The sequence below is a fragment of the Jaculus jaculus genome, chromosome 3 (genome assembly GCF_020740685.1).
Source record: "Jaculus jaculus isolate mJacJac1 chromosome 3, mJacJac1.mat.Y.cur, whole genome shotgun sequence".
Taxonomy (NCBI): domain Eukaryota; kingdom Metazoa; phylum Chordata; class Mammalia; order Rodentia; family Dipodidae; genus Jaculus; species Jaculus jaculus.
Window position 1 is genome coordinate 89,495,756 of NC_059104.1, and position 20,167 is coordinate 89,515,922.

The window sequence follows — 20,167 nt, forward strand, 5'->3', positions numbered from 1 at the left end:
GGCATTGGTGTAATTGTACTTTGGTCTGCCATCTAAGCACCATTTTGGATGAAGACGTGTCTGCATCTTCCCAGAGGAGAAGATTCCTGAGGCACCTGTATTCTGGGATTATAGAACTGTGCCACTGTGCACACTTTACTTTTTGAAGTACAAGTTTGAGTCAATATTTCACCTTTAATTAATTTTAACATGTACATATGAGTCATACATTTCTTTCTAAATCTTATTTTTTTTATATACTTTGGAACATTTTTTTTAATTTTTATTAACATTTTCCATGATTATAAAATATATCCCATGGTAATTCCCTCCCTCCCCACCCCCACACTTTCCCGTTTGAAATTCCATTCTCAATCATATTACCTCCCCATTACAATCATTGTAATTACATATATACAATATCAACCTATTAAGTATCCTCCTCCCTTCCTTTCTCCACCCTTTATGTCTCCTTTTCAACTTACTGGCCTCTGCTACTAAGTATTTTCATTCTCACACAGAAGCCCAGTCATCTGTAGCTAGGATCCCCATATGAGAGAGAACATGTGGCGCTTGGCTTTCTGGGCCTGGGTTACCTGACTTAGTATAATACTTTCCAGGTCCATCCATTTTTCTGCAAATTTCATAACTTCATTTTTCTTTACCGCTGAGTAGCTGCATCTCAGGAGTTTTATAAATCAAACATATCATATTTATTTTGAAATATATTAGCACTTGCTCATCACTCTAAATTAGGTAGAAGCACATTAGTGATTTTCAAGATGCTGTGTTTTTTGAGAATAAGCAAGAGGTCCTGGTGTGCCCATCTTCTCTCTTTCCTCCACTCTCTTTCTCTCTCTCTCCCCCTCTCCAAATAACTAATTTTAAAGGAACAAAAAAATGATTACCTTCTTAAAATATCTCTTATTAATCTCACTATAGGTAAATAATATGTATTGATATTTGTTATTGCTAAAGTTTTTTTTTTACAATGTAATAGTTAGTCCTTTTTTTTTTTCTTTTCCTTTTTGGTTCTTCAAGGTAAGGTTTCACTCTATCTCAGGCTGTCCTGGAATTTACTATATATTCTCAGGGTTGCCTCAAACTCACGGTGCTCCTCCTACCTCTGCCTCCCAAGTGTTGGGATTAAAGACGTGTGCCACTATGCCCTCCTAGTTAGTCCATTTTTAATAAGTACTCCCAAGGCATCTCAGAATCCCTTGTCTGCTTCTTCAAGGTCAAGTGTTAGAAGTTACAGTTGTTTGCATTTTATTACTACCTGCAGTTTTGTATTTATGGATAGTGATTTTTCTGTCTGTTCTTCAGTTTTTCTGTGTATTCTAACAGCAATGTTTGGGCAATGTCTCTACTAAAAGTGAGTTTATTTTTTTTTTTTCCTTTAAGTTTCCAAATCTAAATCACAATTTTATGAGAAAAATATAATAAGTAAATAAATAATATACATATATGTGTGTGTGCATGTGTGTGTATCATGTTAAAAAATCTCCTCTGTTTGAAGAGTATGTCACAAGATTTATATCTATTACTCTCATAAAATAATATAGTTATCTATATACATTCCATTATAGAATTCCATTCCACTACATAAAATACAGCTGTAAAATAAATAAAAATTAAATTTTCATAAAATAGGAGCAGGTTATCTAGAAATCAAGCTAATAAAGCACAAGTGATCCTCATATACTAGAACCTTTAAAAATCTTGAGAGAAGTTAAAGGAACCTCTAATAAGAAGAGTGATTCACCATAGTCATAAATTGTACATTCAATATTGGACTGATATCAAAGCACACAAATTTATAGACAGGCATAATCAAATTAGTGGATATTATATCCAAACAGAGAATCACTGCTTAACACAATGAAAGAATACTTAATGTACTTATGATAATCTCTTAAGATTTATGGAAAATATCAGTTTAGCCTAGAATTGTGGAAAAGATATGAACATGAAAAAGGTGTAATATGATAGGTGAACATGAAATAATGGCCTGTAGAAACTCAGCCTGGATGTGATGGTGTACTCTCCTTCATGCTTCTGTCTATCAACTTGCTCCTTGAATATCTCTAAATTTAATATGCAAATAACCTATCAGTATGTGCTGTAAGTGCTACAATAAAATTTGTCTCTATCAGAAAATTTTATATGAAATTCATTATAAGAGTTGCTTATTACGGATCTTCCATGGACACAATTTGTTTGACACAGCAGGAGGTGCAACTTTTCAGATTGAAGAATGGGATAATGTGTGTTAATTGCTTCGTAGTCAAATGAAAAACAGTTTTTAATAATTCATTCATTTCCAAATAGTGTTACTCTTTAGACCCACAAATGGAGATTACAGTATTAAGATGTCTCATCAGTTAAAATGCTTGCCTGCAAAGCCTAATGACCTGGGTTTGATTTTCCAGTGCTGACTTAAAGCCAGATACACAAAGCGGTACATCCTTATGGAGTTCCTTTGCAGCACCTCGATGCCCTAGCATACCTATTTTCTTTGTCTTTCTTCTCTCTGTCTCACTTTACTTTCAAATCAATAAAATGACTAAATAAATAAATATTTTAAAAGGTAAAATGTCAATGAATGTAAATGTTTATAGTGCAAAATAAGAGTTATCCCATTCTTTCTCTATAGTCTTAGCTCTATCGATACTCCCAGAGACTAATTAATTCTTGATGAGTAGCTGCAATGAACATTTGGTTTCAAGCTCTTCTAAAGGTCACCTCCTCAACTCTAAAGAATTTGTTCAACTGCTATTACTAGAATTTTCAACTATGAATACTTCATTAACTTTCTCCTTTATATGTACACTTATTTTAATTAAGCCAGTGACAATTTCTCTTTCATTATGATATTTGACAGTTGAATTTTATTTTAGGTAGTCTGACAGCCCATGAAACTATTTAAATATTCTGTTATTTATTCATCATTTTTCAAAATTTTTTCCTATAATCCTGAAAAAGTAACTCACTGTAAGAGTTTATGAAAGAATGTCTTAAGGTGGAATTAGGAAATCTGAACTGCCTTAAAAGATTAAAATATAACAACGTGGTCTGGGGCAATGGCTTAGCAGTGAAGATGGTTGCCTGCAAAGCCAAAGAATCCAGGTTTGATTCCCCAGGACCCATGTAAGCCAGATGCACAAGGTGGTGCATGCATCTGGAGTTCATTTGCAGTGCCTAGGGGCTCTAGTATGCTCTCTCTCTCTCACTTGCTCTCTCTCTTTCTCTCTCTGACTCTTTTTTCCTGTCAAATAAACACTTTTTCAAAAAAATAAAAGAAAATAACTCCCCACCAAAAAATTAATATAAAAAGTTACTATGTTTATCCAGATTTAGTAACAAATGCATTAGGAAATTAAAATTGACATTTACATCCATAACTAAGAATTCTTCCTGCCTACCTAGTCAGTCTAATGTAGCCACTCTGCAGTCTGTGAATACCTGGTTCCACGGTGCTCTCCCATACCCACACCCACAAATCCTCCCCACTTGTCTAGTTATTCCACATAACTACTAGTGTTTGTCCCATTCTCTCCCCACCTGCTCCTGTACAGAGAAATACATCCCACCTTATTTGTCACACCATGCTAGAGAGTTTTGTTCTCCTTGGCACCCTCCCCAGGTGATTGCATGCTGGCAAATTATTCCCGCATGCCTAGACACACAACACAGATGCCAGTAGGTCCTTTCTATCTAATTTCCTTCCACACATCACCCACACTCTTAAATTTTTCCTGCTCTACCAGATGCACCATACCACTGCCAGTGAATCCCAGCTTCCTAGCATCCTCCCTAATCATCACCTCACCCATTCTGGTCCAGGGATACCACTCCACTGTTGTTCCATGGACAAGGTCCTATTATGCATCTTCCTTCTCTGCTTTCCATGGGTGAACCAATATCATCTCCCACATCCACTGCTCTGTAGAACCTTGAATGGTGCCCCCTAATGAGCTCTTTCCTGTATTCTTGAATTTTCTGTACTCCTCATGCAATCCCTCCTCACTCAACTCCTCACCTTACCTCCCTCTACACTTTACTGCTACTTTGTAACTCTTGGCAAGTGGAATACTTCAAGTTGGGAAACTCCCAAAGAAAAACCCAATAATACAAAACAACCAAGGCATGTCACCACCAAGGATGCTCAGTGCCATAGTAGAGGTTTCCCCTAAGAGCTACTTAAAATTCCAGACAAAACATTCAAAAGTATGTTTAAAATAAATATGTACAATGAGTGGAAAGAGTAGATTTAAAAAACTGAATGAGGACTGGATAAATGACTTAGAGATTAAGGCGTTTGCCTGCAAAGCCTAAGAACTCTTGTTCAAATCTACAGGTCCCAAGTACGCCAGATGCACAGTGATGCAAACACATAATGTTGCACTTGTGCGCAAGGGGGCACATGTTTCTGGAGTTCTTTTGCTGTGGTGGAAGGCTCTGGCACATCCATTTTTCCTCTCTCTCTCTCTCTCTCTCTTCCTTTTTCTTTCCCTCTCAGAATAAATAAATAAATAAATAAAATTGAATGAAATCCTAGAAAACACAAACAACTGAAAAAACTCAATTATCTACCTGGATGGCTTCAAAGAGAATGCAAATAGCTAAATGAAATGCATAAGCTGAACCAATATAAAAATGGAGCTTAATAAAGAGATAGAAATAGTGAATAAAAATCCAACATAATTGAAAAATGCAGTAAGTCAAAGACTGCCATTGAAAGCCTTACCAATATTGTGATGGTAGAATATCAGAACTTGAGGACAAGATAAATATGACATTGTCAAAATCGATGACAAGTTCGAAAACATAAACAACAGAACATGAGAGACGTTTGGAAAACCACAGAAGGACCAAGTATGCAAATATTGGGAATAGAAGAAGGAGCTTCAGGCAAAATTAATAGAAAATATTTTCAATAAAATTATAGGAAAAATATGACAAGCCAAGGAAAAAATATGCCCATCCAGATATAAGAAGTGTACTAAACACCAAATAAATTATACATGAAAGGAAACTCTCCATGTCATATTATAATCAAAATGTTAAGTACACAGAACAAAGATATCTTACTGAAAGCTGCAAGAGAGAAACAATAGACCACTTATAAAATTGGGGCAACCAGAATAATATCCAATTAATAAATGGAAACTCTAAGAGGCAGAAGAGCATGGGATAGTGTGTTCTAAGTATTATAATCCACAGATGTCAAACAAAAATACTATGCCCAACAATATTTTTTCTCAAAATTGAGAGAGAAAGAAAAATTTTACATGATAAAAAAACTAAAGAATGAATAAACACTAAGCTAGCTCTACAGAAGATGCTAGATGGAATACATCAAACTGAATACTTGAATAAATACTGTCAAATGGTTAGAGGGAAAATCAATAAAATAAGATAGATTAATTATAAAGAAAATACCAACCACCACAAAAAAAACCATTAAACTGTATAGAATTTAACTTACAACCCAAGAAAACCTCTGAATATTAGTGGCTACCCCTCAGTCAAATGGTATAGTATACCATACTGGATCATAAAAGAGGATCCATCTGTTTGCTGTTTTCAAGAAACTCACTTCAGCCGGGCGTGGTGACGTATGCCTTTAATCCCAGCACTCGGGAGGCAGAGGTAGGAGGACCGCTGTGAGTTCAAGGCCACCCTGAGACTACAGAGTTAAAACCAGGTCAGCCTGGACCAGAGTGAGACCCTACCTCAAAAAACCCAAAAAAAAAACCAAAAAACAAAAACAAAAACTCACTTCCCTCTTAAAGACAGACACTTCTTTAGGTAAATGAAAAAAAAAAAAAGGTAATCCATGCAAATTGAACCGATCAAAAAGTGAGTGTTGTTATTCTTGTATCATCTACTATCTAGTAAAATAGACATCAAACCAAAACTATTCAGAAAAGGAAATGAAGGACACTTTACATTGGTCAAAGAGAGGGGCCAAATCCAACAAATATATATTAATATACACATGTATTTATGTATGTGTGTATATATATATATATATATATATATATATATATACACATATATACATATATATATATATAATATATATATGATTACTTATTTAAATATTATTATAAATTTATATATACTATATAAGCACACACACCCTTATGAGATTATAATATATATAATTTACATATATAATAATATATAATAACATAATAAAATATATACTATATAATATAATGTATCTATTCTATATAATATATAATATAATATAATCATATATAATATAATTATGTAAATAATATATATTGTAATACAAAATAATATAATAATTATTATAACTAATATAGATATAATATATATTATATAAATATAAATTATACATATAATATCTAACATATAAAACATAAGGGCCCCTAAATTCATAAAATGGATACTAATGAACATTAAGTTACAGATTAACCCCAACACAGTTACAATAAGTAACTTCAACACACCACTGTCTCCAATATAGACTTGAACTTACTGTCTCCAATATAGAGTTGAACTAGACAAAAATATTACTGGAGAAATATTAAAGCTAAATGATAACATAGAGCAAACAGACCTAACAGATACATATAGAACATTCCACATAAAACTATAGATTGCACACTTTTCTCAGAACAATGCAAATATCTACAAATTTACAAAAATTGAAATAACTTGTTGCATTTTATCTGGCCACAATACAATAAAACTAGAAATTAACAAGAAAATATACAGGTGTCATGAGATTAAATAACATGTACTTAAGTCTGTGTAGATATGAAACATCTCTACAGTAATAGATCTCATAATCGAATTCCACCATATTAACAAATTTTAGTTATAGTTAACACCTTAATATGTTAAAGCTGACAAATGAAATAATACTAGAGGAAAACAACTTTATAGTTGAGGTGACTGTTAATATATTTCAATTGTCTTATTATGTTATAATGTTAATGGTAGTATTTTTTTTTTTTTTTTTTTGCCTTTAACAAGTTGTTTAACTAAATTGGTAAATGGACCAAGAATTGTTAATTGGGAGTGCTGTCTTCCCTGATTTTCCTGTTTGTTCTCATTCTTATATAATCATGTAAAAATAGCCTTTAAATATTTAAATATGTATAGTTCATTGCTTGTCAATTTTGTTTAGAAACCAGTAAATTATTGATGACTAAAAAAAAAAAAAAGAGAAATAGAGAAAAGTACCAGCATACACTATGATGTTATAAAATAGGTATTAAAATTGATTTAAAGTCAGAGAGCCTTAAAATTTTGAGTCACATCCATTCCTAATCTAAAGCCATTAAGCTAAATATCTGGTATTTTTGCTACTTAAAATGATGTTTTAATTATCCATTTGTTCCAGTATTCATAGGATCAATGTAGAACTCTGAAAAAGTATGTTTCCTTATAAAACGAGTTATGGTCCTCAGTGATTATAACATGAAATTAAGACTTTGTCTCTTATATATTTTTTTAATTTTATTTATTTATTTATTTGAGAGCGACAGACACAGAGAGAGAGACAGATAGAGGGAGAGAGAGAATGGGCGAGCCAGGGCTTCCAGCCTCTGCAAACAAACTCCAGACACGTGCGCCCCCTTGTGCATCTGGCTAATGTGGGACCTGGGGAACCGAGCCTTGAACCGGGGTCCTTAGGCTTCACAGGCAAGCGTTAAACTGCTAAGCCATCTCTCCAGCCCTGTCTCTTATCTTTAATCATAGTTATTTTAGGCTCTTGACCAAAGCCAGTTGAGTAGGGCTGTTAAATTATGTAGTATTCTACAAGATAAGGTCATGGGACATCAAGATATCAAAACATACTATTATGATTTTCTAATTGTTCTTCAACACTTGAATTGTGACCATATGGTTAAAAGTGCTTATTAAAAGAGTATGGAGTGTAAGACCATGAAACTTTTCTTTTTGAGTTAAACCTTAATTGGACATCACCCATTCCTATTTCAATGGTACAGTTTACTCTCTGAGATTTATAGCACTTCTAAATCACTATAACTTGACGCATTAAGCACCATAAGAATCAGGCAAACAGTTCCAGATACTGAAAAAAAATAAGGTAAATTAAATTAAATTTAATTTAAAATGATTTGTTCGCACTCATATAAAAATGTCAAGATTCCAATTGCATAAAGCTGTGAGTCATGAATAAAGCAGTGGAAATCTCAGGCTTCATTTTAAAACTGCAATAGTTAGACTATTAGGAACAATAGTGGAAATAATGTACCTTCCAACTCAAGTATCATGAAATGTTGATGCCAATAAAGAGTCAGGAAGGGTTCATAATGGTGCTTAGAGTCTAAGTTTTATTCCTCATGGTGGTGTGGATAAACCTGTGCCTTGCAGGCCATCTAGGCTGCTCACTATCAGAAACCATGTTTGCCATATACTCATCTCACTATGCCAGGGTAATATTAACATCTCCTATGTGTTAATAGGGTCAGAGGTACGGCAGACAGTTGTGAGTGTCCTAAGAAGATGCATTGACAAGATAAAAATGTTAAAAAAATGCTTGAAATATTTTGAAATAAAATAATTTTCAGGCATTTCATATGGACTTTAGAGAATAGAGTTTTATTTTACATAAGGTATTTAGATGATTTAAGGCCATACCAATTTTTTAAATACTTTATTTTAACCTTTTTATTAGACAGAGAAAAGGAGAGATAAAGAATGGGCATGCCATGGCCTCCAGCCACTACAAATGAACTCCAGACATATGTGCCCCTTTGAGCATCTGGCTAATGTGGGTTCTGGAGGATTGAACCTGGGTCCTTTAGCTTTGCACTCAAATACCTTAATCGCTAAGCCATCCCTCCAGCCCAAAACATACCAATTTATTAATATAAGTAAACATTTCTGGTTATACAAGGCAGTCAATCAGAAATAGATAATGGTCTATTTTCAGAAATGCAGGCAGAAAGATACCTCCTAAAATAAAATAAAGAAATTCACCTCATGCCCCTTCTCTGTAGCAGAATACACTTAGAACTAACTGCTGTTAGTTCCTGTGATTTTCTCATTTTACCATTGGAACATGGAGCATGATTCCATTCCAGGAATATTGCACAAGCACTCACTGGTCTATCCTTCAAATTTCTTCTCAGTGACAGACTTTTACCCATGAGTCTCCATCTGCTGCCTGGTAAATAGTAATTCTTTTAAACTCTCACTTAAAATTGAAGAACTCATCATGGACACATTCTGAAACTCATTGAAACTGACTTGAACATCCTCCTGCATGCTTGTTTCTAAGCAGGACTCCTTCGTTCTGTGAGCCAAAACAAAGTATAGTTGATGAAGTAGGCACATTGTCTGTATCCTAGGAACTAAGAAAGTAATTTGAAGTTTATATCTTTCTCTGAAAATCTGAGTATGTAAAATTATTGAGTAATATTTCCTGACTTTTCAGTGATTATTTATAGACATTACAGCCACAAACCACAGGTTTGTAGTGAAGACACTCACCAATATTCTGTCTTAAAAATCTCAATGCTAAATTTTACTTGCCACTTGAAAACACTCTAATATTATTGTTGGAGCCACAGTTACTCAGCGACCTGCAGTCTTCAGAGATGTGTTTAACTTGGCTTGCACTACAGGTCAGCATCTTCAGATGTTTCTCAGTTCTGTAGTAGCACACACCCTCACCTTCCAAAATGACCTGAGAATTTCCTGTTGCTATGCTCTAAAGTTTTGCCCTGGCTGATATCTGCCAAATAACTAATGCCATGAGGCAAGTACTCTCCAAGGATTTCCATTTCTTGGGGATCAGTCTCCTGAAAATAGAACTAATTTTCATTCATATTTCCCAGTTGGCTAATTAATACTTGCTTTAAAAATCATATATTAGTTTTGAGATTTGTACATAAGGTTCAAATATATTTAAACCTGTGGGTCCCTGGTTTCTCTGGGCCATGGTTCCCCAAAGGCATCGAGACAACCATGGTGAACATGATGATGAATGAATCACTTTCAGGAGACAGTCTCTGTGACTAGCTCAGTTTAATCATTAGTGAAATGGGTTTATAAGTAGTTGAGAATGGGAAGAGGCTCCTAAGAGAATTAATCAGCATATGGGGACATACATTCCAGAAAGTAAGCAATGGCAGGGAGAAGGCATAGGGTACAAGGGAATGGGATGTGCAAAGGTTGCTGGCTGATACCATATAAGAAGTTTCCTAGGCAACTGGCCAAATCCTCAGGAAAAAGCTTAAATTCAGATGTGCTGGACATGGAGAGGGAGTGGTCTGCTGTAGCCAACGGGTCCTTAGCCTTGCCTGGCAGCTCAGACCCAACTACTGAAGACTCAGGTCTGTGCCTGGCAGTGCCCAACTGCCTCTTTGTTTCTATAATGGGGCAGTGTCACCCTGAGTGAGTCCTTTATAATTTACCATAGGTGCAGATAGAACTAGTTTGTGCATGAAGACCCAATTAGTAGCTACCTTAGCAATATTGGTTACTTGTTATCTTAGAAATTTGATGAGAAAGGGGGCTACAAGCAATAAGGTTCCTTTATCAAGGAGGGGCTAAGGATGGGAGAAGCCAAATAACTACAACTAAATGGTTAGACAACCAGGCGGTAGGGTCCTGAGTCTTGTAGTGGTCAAGCAGCTCCTTGCTTTAGTTTGAACATTTTGTTTAACAACATTTGATTCATTAACAACAACAACAACAAATTCTTGTCCCAAGACCACACATATCCATCCAAGTTCAGCAGTAATGAGGTCTGTTGCAGTCCGGTTCGCATTGCTGGTAGAAATCACCCAACCAAGAGCAGCTTCTGGGAAAAAGAGATTTATTTTGGATTACAGGCTTGAGGGGAAGCTCCACGATGGCAGGGGAAAACGATGGCATGAGCAGAAGGTGAACATCACCCCCTGGCCAACATAAGATGGACCACAGCAACAGGAGGGTGTGCCAAACACTGGCAAGGGGAAACTGGCTATAAAGCCCATAAGCCCGCCCCCAACAATACACTCCCTCCAGGAGGCATTAATTCCCAAATATCCATCAGCTGGGAACCTAGCATTCAGAACACGTAAGTTTTGGGGGGACACCTGAATCAAACCACCACAAGATCTAAGGCTCGACAGTTTGGAAATACCATACCCATGAGAGAGATCAATTGTCTCTGGAGAGATTCAAGGCTGATGGTCACTGGAGGCACCCAGAGACAGTGCCACTCTGAGGCCCACCAGCAGAGGGATGAAAATCTCTCTCGGTTGGAGCAGACTAAATTTGTAGGCTGCTTTTTTTTTTTTTTTTCTTTTTTTCTTTTTTCCATGTACAGATACAAATGTGGAACAATCAAGACTGGGAAACAAAAAGCGAGAGAGGTCATATTTATGCTTGGGGTGGTTACCCTTCATGCCATAGGAGAGCAGGCATCTTGACACAAGTGGTCCTAGTCATGAAAATACTGAGCAGGCATTTAGTTTTGGTCAGCTTGGAGCCAGACAGGCAGAGGGGCATAACTTAACCAGCATCAAAGTGGACAAGGCCTGTCCTTTGCAGAGCCATGGATGTGGTACATACAAAGAGAAACCATTCTTTGGAACTGAGCAAGAGATAAGAAAAACTTTCCTGCCCTTTTACCTTCATGGGTCCAGTTGCCATAGACTTACCCCCCTTTACTGCCCCCTCTCATGAGAAGACACTCTATCTGCTGGTAGGAACAAAGGATAAAGACATCATCTTTTACTATTTCCTGCAGAATTGATCACAAAGTTGAGGCAGTTAGAGAGTCTCTCCCAGAGAGGGGAACTATTCTAATGGGCCCCAGAAGTGTTTTGATGCAGTGCAGAATAATAGCCTTGGAGGAGAACACTGGGAGAAAGAATAAAAATAAGAGTTAATGAGAAGTGAGCACACAGAAAACTGTCACAGTAATGTTTGGCATGGCCTGAATTTGTTTCTATAAAGTTTGTGAAACAGATGAGAGATATTATAAGAACTATCAGGAACATATACACAACATTTAACCTTGATAATAGAGAGCCATTGGGTGTCATTAAAGGCTGTGCAAATATATTTTTGGTTTCAGAACTTATATATTCTTAGATTTGAAAATAACCCTTTTGACAACTACAGTTTATTAATCATTATAGAATTTGAATTATGGGGGAAAATGTCTTAATGTCTTGTTTTTTTTCCCCTTGGAAAGCTTTTGTATTACTTAATAGGCCATTTATATATTTAAGGTATTTTTAATCTTTTGTTATACACTTATTTCTGAGTGTTTAAGACTAAGTAGATAGCCAAAGTTTAATCAAAGATTAATTTTGGAGGTCACTAATGGCTCTCTAAAGGAGAATTTATGGACCTAGGAGTAGCCTTATGGCTTATTGCTGTTTTCTATCTATTAGAATGAATTAGGGCCACGCTGGCTGGCCAAGTAGTTTTCCCTTCTTTGGGAAGCCAGAAGGATTGATTGCTCCTCAATTGTGACTCTCCTATTTCAGACTGTACATCAATTTATGTTTGGGTCCTCTATGCTCAGGAAGACAGGTGACTTATGGTGGGGAGGGGATGGCACTGTAGAAGTGTCCCATCATCTCCACTGGCCTCATGGCCGGGGAGCACAGGCCAAAATATTGGCCCTTTTTGTTCTGATGATTCCAATTGGCTTTGGCTTCTACATAGTTGATTAACACACTTAGAAAGGAAGTTACACCAGCCTGGATGTATGTACTTATAGAGCACAACTGATTACTGAAATAGATTTAGTTAAAGAAAGAGGTTCTTAAAATCATTTTGTCCAACCTTTCAAAATTTTCTTGTCCTGTTGCAGCATAAGCCATATCTGAGGCATAGAAAGTGGGCACATCTTACACTTTAACTAACTAATAGCTATAAATACAGGCAGAACCTGTTACCACTTTTGAAAACAATACCAATTAATTTACAAACTAACTAATTAATTTAACCTAGAAAGTATCAGAAAAGAACAAGTAAGATAGTATAAAGTCTTAGCACTTGTGTTTGGAAACATCTTTGATTAGTACAAATACCTGTGTGTGTGCCAATTACCCAGAGAACAGTGAAATTATTTATCAGGTGAAGACCATTGTTTGAGCATGAGGCTGTACCCTTAAGTAGGGAATATGTCTTAAGAGTTAATTTTGTTATAAGCACTGGACTTAAGATGTCAGAAATGAGACAGTTACTTTACATACATACAGCAGAATCTGGTCTTTGTTGAGCCAAAATAGCAAAGCTCTAATATAACCCTTGTCACATCTATTTTGAAGAAAAAAAAAATCACCATTTGACAACCAACAATTTTAGCTTAATCTTGATAGCCATTGATTTTATGTGCCATAGAAATTTTTATTAACATAAAACAATTGTATCTTTTATCCATGACTTATGATAAAACTTAAGCAAGTTATCCCAACATATTTTGGTCTGAAAATTAGGCTTCCATTCCTTAAAGTACGTAAACAGTTGAAAAATCATTAACTTTAGGCATGGTGTTTAAGTTTAACCTGAAAATTCTTTTCTATATATGCACATCTTTATCCGCATACTTTAATATTCTGATCTAAGTGCCATTCACATAGCATTTGTAACAAGCATTCTATGTCCAACATTGAAAAAGTCCTTCCCAGTTCTTTCAATCAACCCATCTCACCACATAATTAACCATCTTTCTTATAAGACTATTAAGAGGAACTACACCAAAATGATTAATCCTATTACATACTGACAAGCAAGTAGTATAGAATAAGGACAATTTTATGTCATTAATACCTCTAACACACATGGAAATAATTTTATTAGGAGTAACTAATGCAAAGTTTGATTTTGTCTTGAGGCAGGCTTGCCTAGAAGTCAGGCCAGTTACCTCCCCCTTTTAAGTAAGAAAACATTACAATCTTTTTTAAAAGTGCCTGGCAAAGTATAAGTCACCACCTCAGAGAGAAATTTCTTGTTTTCAATAATCCTCTATGTAAGTTGAAATTGACCCAGAGCATAAATTCAGTAATTACATTTATGATATCATTTAACAATAGCATTGTTTGCATGAAATTTCAGTTCACCATAGCCTTTAATTAAACGTGACTTTTTTTCGTTCTTGCCATTTCATTGTGCCAGTGCTGTAGGTGGCAGCTGGGTGGGGCAGGAACTCCCATGTACCTACAAATCTGCCCTCCTTGCTCCCAGGCACTCACCTGAGGCTGAGACACCTGCCGGCTCACCAGAGTCCAGCTTTATGAAGGGGAAAGAAGGGAGGGGGCCCCTGGGACTGATGGGGGATGCTGGGGAAGGGAGGGGGCACCCAGGACCATTGGGGTCCTCTGGAAAGGAAAGCAGAGACATTGCACTTGCACAGGGTTAGGTGCCATTGTCTTGGCTTGCATGAGCCTGCCACCAGACTGAACTGCGTTGGAATGCTTGCAAAGCCGGCTTGCAGTTGCACTGCTGCCCTAGTGGAGAAGCTTAATAGGAGATGAAAAGGGAATGAGGGGAAATTTCCTTCCTGAACTTTTCATTTCCTAGCCAGATAAGCTATGTGGATCGACGTGTCTGGGTCACATAGATTCCCAAGAAATCATCCAGGGGGAGACCTGGGGGACTTCTTCTCAAAAGTAGCTGGCCTCCCTCTGGGAGAACTTAATTCTCCTAACTTTCAGGAGAGTTCTTAATCTATGAATCTATGATTTCTTTTAGTGGGGGGACAATATTATTCACTATACAAGAAGAGTGGAAAATGCCAAGAACAGAGGGCAACGTTCCCAAGAGCTGAATAGCACTGCGGGGGCTTCCCCAGTACTCTGGACATGAGCCTGTCCACCAGTTTAAGAGAACTGCGGCCTGCTCTACAGGCTTTTAAGAGGTCAATGTGTTACCAGCTTTTTGTGTTAGGGAAGTAAATACAAGGTCTTTGCCAATACCCACCTGGCTGTCTGGGTCCAGGCAGAGGACAGCTGGCCTTTAGTCAGTACAGAAGAGTAGCCTTGGCCAAGAGACGATAGTTGCCAATTCGTCATGCCTGTCCCCTCACAATGCCACCATCTGAAAATAAAGGAGGAAAAATCTGAAACCTGCCAGCCCTAAAAAACATGGAGGCAAGGGCACATGTGCCAATATCTCCGAGTCCCTCTAGGAGAGAACTTACCTATCCTGGCCTCTCTCATAGGGTCCCTGTTTAGGTGCAAGCTGTGGATCCCTGAGTCCTTGGGGCTACAGTTCCCTGAAGGCATCCAGGCAACCGTGGTGAGTGTGACAACAAAAAAATTCACTTTTGGGAGACAGACTCTGTGAGCAGCTTGGTTTAATCACTAGTCAAATGGGTTTATAAGCAGTTGAGAGTGAAAAGAGGGTCCTAAGGGGATTGGATGTACATGGTTGCTTGTTGATGCCTAATCAGCATATGGCAACATACATTCCAGCACATAAGCAATGGCAGGGGGAAGGTAAAGCGTACAAGGGGATGAGCTGTGCAAAGGTTGTTGGCTGATACCATATAAAGAGTTTCCTAGGCAACTGGCCAAAGGTCATAAGTCAAATCCTAAGTCCAGGTGTGCCAGGCTTGGAAATGGACTGGCTTCCTGTAGCCCAAGGGTCCTTACCCTTGCCTGGTAGCTCAGACCCATCTACTGAAGGCTCCAGCCTATGCCTGGCAGTGCCCCACAAAAACCCTTAAGTGATCAATAAGATCTGAGTACATTTTGAGATTCTGCACTTCTCACAAGACTCAAGCTGTTGTTTTTAATTCACAGCCCCTACTATGTTGAGCAGATTTTAGAAAGCCTGACCGCATCATAATCAATTATATCTTATTGACATTAGGGTTACAGAATTTTAATATGAAACAATTTGCTCCCTTGTACAGAGTGTTTGATGTTATATATAAGTCTGTAGTTTGTAAACTTGACTAAAAGAGCCATGCCTACTTTATTTTGATAAAATGTATAACACTGTTGTCCAGACTGACCTCCATGTACTCTGTTTTGGCCTCCCAACTAGGTGGGGTTATAGGCTTGAGTCTCTGTACTTATCAGCCTTATATATATTTAAAACATTTTAGGATTTATGATATTATTGATGGGGAATGAAGTAATATTTAATTTGGGGCCTCTTATTGATCTAAAAACTGCTCCCAGGAAGATAAAGGGGAAATCACTGGATATATGAGATTACACAAGTGCAAAGCTTTCATATATCATCTGTAATTCAGTTTAAACTGCCTAAATAAGAAATTGAAGGGCTGGAGATATATCTCAGTGGTCAAAGGCACTTGCTTGCAAAACCTGACAGCCTGGGTTCACTTCCCCAGTACCCACATAAAGCCAGATACAAAAAGTGGCTGGGCGTGGTGATGCACATCTTTTGTCCTAGCACTCAGGAGGCAGAGGTAGGAGGATCACCATGAGTTCAAGGCCACACAGAGAATACATAGTGAATTCCAGGTCAGTCTGAGCTAGAGCAAGACCCTACCTTGGAAAGCCAAAACAAAAAAAAAAAAAAAGAAAAAAAAATGCGGCACACATATCTGGAGTTCATTTTCATTGGCAGGAGACCCTGGATTGTCCATAATCTCTCTTTTCTTCTGTTTCTCAAATAAATAAATCAATAAAAACATACTTGAAAAAGAAATTAATTTCATAGATAACAAGGTATATGGAGGTTTGGAGCATACTGAAACAGTAAAAAGTAGAGACTAGTGTTATCAAATGCCTATGATTTGTGCTACTTTATGAATAGACCTTGACAATTACAGTTTACACTTTACACTTGTAAAGAACAGAGGTAAGGAAATGGATTTACTATGAATTGGTTCTTATTTTCCATAATGTTTCTTTAAGTATGTGCCTCAATGATAGTTGAAAGATAAAAACCCACATAGTAAGTGATAACAAGAAATCATATGAACATAAAATAAATGAAATCCAATTCCACCATATGAGGAAAATGTTGGCAGATACATGAAAATGAAATAAATTCATTCAAACAATATATTACAACTTTAATATATTATATTCCTATAATTTACATTCACAACAATGCTGTTTTTTCTAATCATTTATTCAGGCAACATTAAAATTCTTATTATGAAATATGTATGTCAGCTGATTCAACATGGGTATGCAAATAGTGTAAAATAGACTAAACATATCCTTAATTTATCAAACTGATTGATGTCTGAAAGTACATGAATTCTGCAGAGTCAAAAATGATCAATTGAGAGAGTTGTACATGTTGAAGACATTGGACGTGCCCTTAGTTGATCTAATACAGAGGATATTGGTAATGACTCATAGGTAGAACTAAGGGCTGTTATGGTTGAGACAATGATGTGAAATGAAGCAAAATGTAGAATCAGAAATTCATTAATATAGGTACAAGTGCAAGACAGCTTTTGGAAGGATAGAAGGTGCTAAGTACACTGGATGATTATTTGAGTTTCAGGAGCAGCCCTAGTCATGCAGTCTGTATGATTGGTTGCATAGTCATACCTATAAAACACACCCCTAAAACTAGAGAAAATTAAATGAAGCTTAATTGCATCACAAAGTAAGGGGCCACCAATGAAAACAATGGTATTCATGATTTTGTTTTATTTTCTTGGATAACAATGAATTTGAAATATTTTTTAAAATTTTTATTAGCATTTTCCATGATTATAAAAAAAAAATCCCATGTAATTCCCCCCCACACTTTCCCCTTTGAAATTCCATTCTCCATCATATTACCTCTCCATCACAATCATTATACTTACATATATACAATATCAACCTATTAAGTACCCTCCTTCCTTGCTCTTCCCTTTATGTCTCCTTTTTAACTTACTGGCCTCTGCTACTAAGTATTTTCATTCCCACACAGAAGCCCAGTCACCTGAAGCTAGGATCCACATATGAGAGAGAACATGTGGTGGTTGGCTTTCTGGGCCTGGGTTACCTCACTTAGTATAATCCTTTCCAGGTCCATCCATTTTTCTGCAAATTTCATAACTTCATTTTTCTTTACCACTGAGTAGAACTCCATTGTATAAATGTGCCACATCTTCATTATCCACTCATCAGTTGAGGGACTTCTAGGCTGGTTCCATTTCCCAGCTACTATAAATTGAGCAGCAAAAAACATGGTTGAGCACATACTTCTAAGGAAATGAGATGAGTCCTTTGGAAATATGCCAAGGAGTGCTATAGCTGGGTCATATGGTAGATCAATCTTTAGCTGTTTTAGGAACCTCCACACTGATTTCCACAATGGCTGGACCAGATTGCATTCCCACCAGCAGTGTAGAAGGGTTCCTCTTTTTCCACATCCCCACAAACATTTATGATCATTTGTTTTCATGATGGTGGCCAATCTGACAGGAGTGAGATGGAATCTTAATGTAGTTTTAATCTGCATTTCCCTGATGACTAGTGACATAGAACATTGTTTTAGATGCTTATATGCCATTCATATTTCTTCCTTTGAGAATGCTCTATTTAGCTCCATAGCCCATTTTTTGATTGGCTTGTTTGATTCCTTATTATTCAACTTTTTGAGTTCTTTGTATATCCTAAATATTAATCTTCTATCAGATATATAGCTGGTGAAGATTTTTTCCCATTCTGTAGGGTGCCTCTTTGCTTTATTCACTGTGTCCTTTGCAGAGCAAAATCTTTGTAATTTCATGAGGTCCCAGTGATTAATCTGTGGTTTTATTGCCTGAGCAATTGGGGTTGTATTCAGAAAGTCTTTGCCAAGACCAATATTTTGAAGGGTTTCCCCTACTTTTTCCTCTAGCAGTTTCAGAGTTTCAGGTCAGATGTTAAGGTCTTTAATCCTTTTGGACTTAATTCTTGTGCATGGAGAGAGAGAAGAATCTATTTTCATCCTTCTGCAGATACATATCCAGTTTTCCCAACACCATTTTCTGAAGAGGCTGTCTTTTGTCCAATGAATATTTTGGGCATTTTTATCGAATATCAGGTGGCTATAGCTACTTGGGCTTACATCTGTGTACTCTATTCTGTTCCACTGATCTATATGTCTGTTTTTGTGCCAGTACCATGCTGTTTTTGTTACTATGGCTCTGTAGTATAGGTTAAAATCAGGTATGGTGATACCACCAGCCTTATTCTTGTTGCCCAGTCTTATTTTAGATAATCGAGATTTTTTGTGATTCCAAATGAATTTTTGGATTGTTTTTTTCTATTTCCATGAAGAATGCTTTTGGAATTTTGATAGGGATTGCATTAAATGTGTAGATTGCTTTTGGTAAGGAACAGAATCACTGTTGTGTCATAAAATAGGATCTTAGTTTCCCTATGACTGAAACAAACAAGCAAGAATCAAAGTACTCAATTTAGTAGATATGCAACAGCAAAGTCATTGGTTTGTTTGAAATTTAGCCAGCTGCATTTTCACTTGAGTGTTGTTCAGGGTCTATATCCAAGAAGCTGACTTGATCAACAGTTACCTAGTAATGTATTAATTAGCATAAACAAGGTTACCTTTGACCTTAAAGAAATGGAAGCTAGAATCTTATTGCATAACTATCATAATGCTCTAAACATGACAATAACATAACTTTCATTCAAAAAAAGTATATTTATTGCCCCAATAATTAGGAAGAATTGTAAGTAAATATGGAAATACCATATTCTGATCAAAGATTTCCTACTAAGAGGAATATTTTCAAAATGATCTGATCACATCCTGTGCATAGTTGAGACTGCTGGTGTTTTCATAAAGATTCTTTGGCAAACAACTCAAGATTTAGTAGTTTTTCTTCTCTTAATGAGAAAAATCTTTAGAAATTAACTACCATCATTTGTTTAAAAAAAAAATAAAGCTACATATGAAATTCTCGTATGTAGCACCTCAATTTCATATATACCCCAAACTTTTGAGATTATAAAATCCAAGTGATGTCTTAACGAATCATACTTTACAGTTGTACCAATTCCAATGCCTGACTTGAATTATCTCATGCCAACTAAACATTCCCTGACACAGAAGATTGTGCTAAAGAGTGCTAAGATTCTACATGCTGCTGCCATTCCCTGGTCCCCTCATGCATGTAGCTGCTCCAAGTGACGGCCAAAGATGTCTGGTCTCAACACTCCACACTTTTACTAACATCCATCCTTTTCAATAAAGTCCACAGTCCTTTAAGTCTTTTTTAACGATGACATCTGTAACA